The following is an 8,046-nucleotide window of genomic DNA, read 5'->3' as shown; positions in this document are numbered from 1 at the left end:
CCAAGAGAGGTAGTCGCCTTTGAACACGTCCGTATCGCACGGGGGCAAATGTATATTGTGTTCCTGGACATCTGTATCTTTTTCGCCCTTAACTAACTTTGCCTGGAAATCTGACATGTTCGACATGCAACGCAAATAAACAGAATAGGAGCTCTTATACCTAGGCTTAACCGTAGAGACTCCTTTAGCGTCTAACGTGTCGGAATGCACTAATTCTTCGTAAGCTGTTTTTACCTTTCTCCATATTGCCTTAAGTTCCTCTTGCTGAAGAGTGAGGCTATATTTTGTATATTCAGTTTGGGCCGTGTCATTATAGTCGGCCTCAAATTCTGCCACAGCATCAGTCAATTTTATGAATTTATCCATTTTTGTTGATCAGAACAAAAAATTTTGCAAACTGACAGGTATTATTTAGTGCAGAGAAACCACTGGAGACCAAGATTCAAGTACGACTTCACTTGAGAAAAATGCTTAGAGACCACCACAATCCCAGATTTTAACACAAGAATTTCTAGTGTACTTTCACACGTATCAAGAAATATTCTTTTATTTGTAATAATATATATATGTATGTATGTTTTAATGGTTATACGTATGTATGTATCCGTAAGTATGTATATATATTTTACTTTTTTCTTATGATTGCAGAATCTAAAAACTCGCCACCCAACTCTCAATTGTAATTGAATTATTTGTCTACTTATTCCGAAGTGACTTCTTATTTGTCCAATATTGTTTGCCGCACGCGAATAGTGATTTTGTGGATGAAAATTTAAAGTGAACTCAATATGTGCCAACCAAATTAATAACAAGTGAGATTAGAATCAAAACTCCGTGATGTGTTAGTGTTGATGTACATACATACATGTGTATATGTACGTAAAGAATTGAAAATGCAACTCGAACTAAATACAATAAACGTGATGAAAGCCAAAAATCGTCGAAATGAATATGTATTTTGCAGATATGGGAAAATAATTTTGAGCCCCGAAACTTAGTGAAAAAAGTGTGTTGCAGTGTTGTTTAAAAGAATAGTTACACAAACAACTTACGTGAAAAGTTTTTACTAAAATCGTTGTCGCGCGCACTGGTGTTACTGTTCGTCTTGCATACCCGTATGTATGTATGTACCTATACTCATTTTCATCAATAATACATAAAATAATGTGCTTGAAACGACAACCACGTACCTTTGTAACTAGTTTTTGAACTTTTGGTGACTTGTGCTGTTTGCTGAAAAGATTTGCGCCTTTATGTGTCGCTGTGTTGGTAGGGTTTCTGGTGAGCTGGTGGTAATTTGAGCGCTTTTGCGTGTTGCCGCACCGTATATATCGGTCCTTTGGCTCCTTATTATTTTGTGTGGAAAGACGTCTGCTCGATGAGTGAATCTAATCTGGGGCGTTTTTGTGATAGCTTCCGTGACCTTTGCTTATATATATAAATGATCTCTGGTTACTTTGAATTTCGGCGTTGATGGACCATGAACGATCGGTGAACCAGTGGGTCGCAACTCCCGCAGTAGCACCAATGTTAATTGAAAAAAAGAAAATGAAATGAAACACAACCAAGTGTATTAGTAGATAATAGCTATGATTTCAATTGGGTTTATTATCGAATAACTCAGTGGGTGTACAATATGATTACCTTTGAATATGTATCGCTGGGTGATGGCTGAAGTCGTCCGGTCTCCTTGATAGCTCGAATGAAGTGAAAAAGTCCCGCTTTGACAAAGTTAAGTTTACCCGCCGGCAGCCAACTGCTCGGAGGGGAAACTTAACGAAATTATATTACAACGGGAAATAATACATGTATTGCTAACGGCGTAGCAATAAAGGTAGGCCGTATATATGCCTGAGTATGTTTGTGTGCTCGGCTCAAGTCAATGCTCTTTTACATTAGGGTGGTTCAACCTTTAAATCATTTGGTTTTGCATGAAGGCCTAAACACACGGAAACGTGAGCACTAGTGAAATTTAAGAATGGTTTTTCTTTTAGGCGCATCAATATTACATAGTTACATCCCGAGCTAATAAAAGGAAGGTAAAAAGAAAATAATTAAACCAAGAAAAAAATAAAGCAAGTCCCTAAAAATTAAATTAAGTAAAATAAATATATTTTTCCTTATAAATCAATAAAATACAAAAATTATAAGACAGTGAAATTAGCAAAAGAAAAACAAATTAATAAAATAAAGTTTTAAAAATTAAATTAAACAAAAAAAGCTTTTTTAAACATTAAAAATTGAAAATTAGAAGAATAGAGAAAATAGCTAAAGAAGAAGAAAAGTAAGTCCCTAGAAATTAAATGAAATAAAAGAAATATATTTTTCCTTTAGAAGCAATAAATCTAAAAATTAAAAGAAAAAATTTAAAAAAGAAAAAATTTAATTCAAAAAGTCCGCTGCACGAGGTTCGAACTCGGATCTTTCGTTGGCAAGCCTGAGCTTTGCTCACTCGGCCATTGCGACTGTTGGAGCGATACGAGCTAAATGATATACATACAAGTGCTTTTCACCACGAGTGAGTTTACTAAAACTCTGTGTCGATTTCGTTTGCTGCAAGAAATTATCTAAGTTAAGAAAATATAAATTTACCTCCGAGCTACTTAACTATCTATTTATATATGTAACTCTGGATGTTCTGCAATTGGGTCTTATTATAGATGGTAGCTTGATTTCTGTGGAAATGTCATAATTCCAGCAAAAGTCAAATAGCAAACATGGCGATCAAAATCATTGAGTGAAACTACCTTATTTTTTGTACCATGGTGTGTACTTGATAAATTAAGCAGTTTTATAATATGTAAATCTTTTATTATTTATCAGGAACTGGGATTCTAGAAGATAAGTCAAAAGCCCTTTTCTTGATTAATTCATGTCTGAAAATGCTATTGCCAAGCGTTTACAATTGAAATTGCATGTGAAAAATATAAAATTTGTATATTAAAAAAAATTTTTCTATTATTAAACACTGCATGTGCCTGCGAAACATGGAATTATAGCCGACATCTCTACCCACTCGGCTAGGGCAGTCAAAAGGTTTTTTGCTGTTAAGGCAGTGTCACACGATTGGTACATTTGTACAGATTTGTAAAGTTTTTTATTGGGCTATTGGTACAAAATAAAAAAACAGGCAGGCAGTGTCACACGATTGGTACATTTGTACAGATTTTTAAAGTTTTATGTTGGGCTATTGGTACGAAATAAAAAGACTGGCACGTAAATTTTTTTTTAGTCAATCGACCTTCTATCTATTGAAAATTTAGAAAAAATTGTTTTTCGTGATTGGGATAAATAAAAATATTTGTGCATTCACTCGATTGGGATACAATTTGCACCATTTTCGGGCAAATGCGAAATCACGTGACACTGCCTTTAAATTAATATTTTTCATATATGACAATGAAATCAAATAACCTCATAGCCCTGTAAAATTAGAACAAGTAGGTACGAAGAAAACATTTTAAATAAATAAATATTTGATATGTATTATATTCAAATGCCGAAGTGGTAGTTCTCTACAACATTTGTACGAACAAGTTTTTTGTACGACGCTAGATCACGACCGGGAACGTGCTAAACATAGCGATTTAAGGGAAGCGGCGTAAAATTCATTTCCACATCACGTCAACCGGTACAGTACGATTGCCAAAATTATATAGGACGCATTACAAAGATTAAGGTCTTAAAATTATCACATAGACTCCCCCCATTGAACAGTGTAGTCTTTTGAAAAATGCAACATGACGTCTCTAATATGGCGTCTAAACTAACCGTAAGTAAGATTTTGCTTTACAACTTTAGTTCTACCCGAGAACCCAACACTAACACCCCTATTCTGCAACACTTTCGTATTCGGAGTTTGCTACGAATCGTAGAAATGGTATGCTGCAATCCGAATCGTATTTTCGAATTTCGTAACAATAAAATGCCTAAAAACAAGCGAGTAAGAAATTGACAGCTATTCTGCGTCGGAAGCGAGATGAAAATTAAGCAAAAAGTAAGACATCACCCCTGAAAAGTAGAGAGCCGTGAGCGCACCACAGCCTACCGTGAAGTACTGGCGACACCCGCTCGCCCTCCGTTAGCAGGGCGACGTCCATCAGCGCCAGCAGAGCGCCACTTTCCGCCGTCAGCAGAGCGAAGTTACCAGAGCGCTACTCTCCGGCGTCAACAGAACGCTACTCATCGCCATCGGCAGAGCGACGTCAACCGCGTCTATAAGAGCGCCACTCATCGGCGCGACCCGAGCGCTACTCTCCGACGTTAGCCGAACGCTACTCACCGACGCTAGGGCGTTTTTCAATCAAATTCTGAAGTAGGGCGTTCTTGAGAAGTTTTCTGAGATGGGGCGTTTTTGAACTGGCTGCCGAGATAGGTTGATCTTCCACTCAACCATCGAAATAGAATAGCCGATTTTGTCGAATTCGCCAAGAATAAAGTAACGGTACTGTTGTTTTCTCTACATTGCGATAATTATGTAATATTTTGTCATTCAGGTGTTGTGAATAATGCTGAATAGACGCAAAAAATTACTTTTGGGTTTCCTGGCCCTCTATGAAGATAGAAAACAACAAGAGGAAGAAAGTGATAATTTATTTTTTGTTGGACCATTTCGAAAAAAATTTTAAGTATTTTAATATGAGTTAATATTCATGAATAACACAGATGAGAATACTTATATCCAACGTATTAAATATTGTTTTTACTTTTTTAATTTCTATTATAATAATTCGCTCAAGACAAAATACAAATCTTCCCAACAATAGCAAAATGATGAATGGTCAATGCAGAGAAATCACGTGCACATTGTTTTGTACTGAAAATTCTGAGTAAACTACGAACTGTTAATTTGGGCCTAATTGTACCTATTTGCCAAAAAAATTTAACATAAATGTAGATAAATATACCAAAAAAGTAAATATGCATATTTATGTGTATACGCTTTTGATAGTGGGTGGTTAACCTCTCCCTTCGGTACTGTATATACTTTTGGACTCTTATCAAACACTCTTTGCTATTAAAAAGATCCTTAAATGGAATGCTAGCTTGCAAGTCAGCGATAATGTAATTTGAGGACCGTTTTTATCTATTTAAGTATAAGGTGCAATCCCGTATTCCTCGGACTCGGACTAGTAAAACTGTCAAAAAATAAAAATTCGCTCACAGCGAGAGAGTAACATTGAAAAGTACGGGATCGCTTTCTAGTAAAAAATGGTAACTTCTGTCAACTTCAACATAACCTCCAAATTTTGGTTGTAAATTGTTGCTTATTTTGTATGTAAACACACTCAGCTCACACATGTAAATAACCAAAAATACTTTCAAATTCATTAGAATCCACTTAAACAAGTAATTAAATACTTTTCAACATGAATTAGCATAGTGCACTTTTCTTTTGTTTACAATTTTAACAAAAGTTTTTTGTTTATAACTTTTAAATGGTTAATAATATTAGCCCTCCCCCTCCAGATTGTTAATAGGGGGGCCGAAACGCGTCGTTTGGTACCCCTCCCGACTTTTCCGGACCTTTTTTAGGGGTTGTTACCATACACTAGAGAATTACCTTCTTGTGGGCTACATTTCCTATTTCCGAGCATGAACCAACGACTACAGATCACGCAATCCGCCATCGTTGTATTTGTAATCGAATTTTATAAAAAAGTTTTCGTAGCGTTTTTGACGTTTTTCCCTTTTGTTTACATCGTCTTCTATCGTTTCCGGATGTCTTTTTTAGCAATTTGATGTGTTTTATCAGCGATTTTCATTTTAATTTTGATTTATTATAAATTTATGATATAAAATGAAGTGCTTTGTGATTGGAACAAGTTTGTTCATTTGTCTCTATCATCGTCATCATCGTCTTCTATCGTTTCCGGATGCCTTTTTTAGCAATTTGATGTGTTGTATCAGCGATTTTCATTTTAATTTTGATTTATGATATAAAATTAAGTGCTTTGTGATGGGAACAAGTTTGTGCATTTGTTTGGGCCTAAATTTTCGTGAAAAGTGGGTGCACGTTTGTGGCCAGAATGTTGGCATTGAAAAATCGACACGTGGTAATGATATGCGATTGTAAAAGACTTTCTGTCATGAAAACCATATTTTATGAACTTTTTTTTGCTAATTGTCATCAAGTTTCACTTCGTATATTTTATAATAAATACCAATTTAATCGCACTCCAATCACCCCGTCTTTTTCGTTTGTTTTGTTTCATTCTTAGACACACGTCAAAAACGCTCAGAAATTTACTTTTTTCATTTTGTTGCGTGATCTTGCTAGTTGGTTCTTGTTTCCGAGAATGGCCTCTGCCTAGTGATGGCACGATTAATTGAATAACCGATTATAATCGGTTATTTTCATTCGGTTAACGATTTAATTGTATCGAAATTTTTCTTTCTATTAATCGAGCGATTAACCGATTAATTTTCAAAATAATCGAAAAGAAACCATCGAAAACTGACTACATCATGTATGAGTAAAAATTACGTGACAAAATTGGAACTCGTATCACTCAATACTAACAACAACAAAAAGTTTCACTCCACTCAGTACATACATATGTTACTTGTTGGGAGGTCTTTTACATTCTCGTATTCTGCAAATTTTTTAAATGATATTTTTGCAAAAAACCGCAACACAAGTTTAACCTAAGTAGCTACTAAAAAATCATACCGCAGGTATGCACATATTTTCATTAATTTTCTGAATTCGTTGTTGCGCATTTTCTTCTTTTTTATATGGAAGAAAATAAGCAACACCATTACCAAACAGAAAAATACCAAAAATCAGTGGTAAGTGCCAGATACTTCAGTATTGCAATTTTTTATACAAAAATTTAATGGGCAACAAAACTGCATACTAAAAATCTTTCTAATAAATCTAATTAAAAAGTTCGAACTTTTTGTTGAGTTTTTTTTTAATATTGCACAAAGGTTGATATATTTATACGTTTTTTGCTGAAGAATAAGTTATATTTAAAAAATAACTAAAATTAAATAACAAAAAAATTCTCGAGGTGCGCTATAATTTTGGCACAGGGTGGTTTTTATTAATTTTCGATTTTAATCGAAACGACCGATTAATCGGTTAATTTCTTGCGATTAATTGCAATTATTTTCGAATGGTTTCGATTAATCAATTAACCGATTAATCGATTATTAAATTTTTTTGCCATCACTACCTCTGCCATTCAATAGTGATAGAACTTTTTAGAAAAGTATCGATACTAGTACTCATATAGAATACTCTAAAGAAGAATCGATGCCAGTACTCATATTTGCAAAAAAGTATCGATACTCGAACTTTCAAGTATTTTTAAAACAAACGCGAAAAGTTGACAGAAATCAGATTGCTTTGCTTTTGTGAACTCTTCCTATTTGTAAATTAAATATACACTGCTTTAAATAGTTGAAATGTGATCACTTCAAAAGGAGTTTAGAAATAAACTTACAGTTAGTTTACTTGTACAAGTGTAAAGTAATCGTTTATAGCACATATTCTATAATATTTAACGCGTATATTTATAAACCCATTTACTTTTAAAATGAAATGGAAATGCAGAAAATGAGAAACAAATGTGATGAACTCCATTCTCTAAAGGAAATAGAAGCTCTCTTTCATAAAAATTTTCTTCGAGAATGGGCTGCATTCCGCATTCACAACGAGGGTAGAATACAATGGTTAACGGATGCTATGATAAGCTGGAGGATAGCCAAGTTATCGTGTCGAAGACCATTCTCTAGAGCTGGAAAACTATCGATAGTATCGATGGTATTTGACTATCGAAAACATCGATGGTCAAACATTATAAAAATTTCGCAAATTAATGGTGTTTAAAAATTCAGATTTAAACTTTATACAAAAATTGTAGAAGTTTCGCAAATTTTCAATCAAATTTCAAACTTTTTAATGGTTTTGTAGCCCATTTAATTCTATTATAATAAAGTGCAAGTATCAAGGTGCTAAAAAATCTCGTTCATTTTTGAGAATTTTTTTGGTTGAAGGTGTTTCACGTTCTTTCTATACAAATTATGTTCGACAACTTT

General features: G+C 34.2%; 1 protein-coding gene across 1 annotated transcript in view; it reads right to left on the bottom strand.

Moving 5' to 3' along the window:
- Positions 1–6,073, bottom strand: part of LOC118750020 — an 18,250-nt gene extending 12,177 nt beyond the window's left edge. Inside the window, exons 1-4 of the mRNA XM_036484758.1 lie at positions 5,564–6,073; positions 2,010–2,025; positions 1,191–1,939; positions 1,053–1,131 (exon numbers count right to left, since the gene is read on the bottom strand). The gene's annotated coding sequence lies outside the window, so the exon portion shown is untranslated. The remainder of the gene's footprint in view (positions 1–1,052; positions 1,132–1,190; positions 1,940–2,009; positions 2,026–5,563) is intronic.
- Between the last annotated feature and the right edge of the window lie 1,973 nt (positions 6,074–8,046).

The sequence above is a fragment of the Rhagoletis pomonella genome, unplaced genomic scaffold (genome assembly GCF_013731165.1).
Source record: "Rhagoletis pomonella isolate Grant_MI unplaced genomic scaffold, Rhpom_1.0 Rhpom_scaffold_00114, whole genome shotgun sequence".
NCBI lineage: Eukaryota > Metazoa > Arthropoda > Insecta > Diptera > Tephritidae > Rhagoletis > Rhagoletis pomonella.
This window is presented reverse-complemented; position numbering and strand designations above follow the sequence as displayed.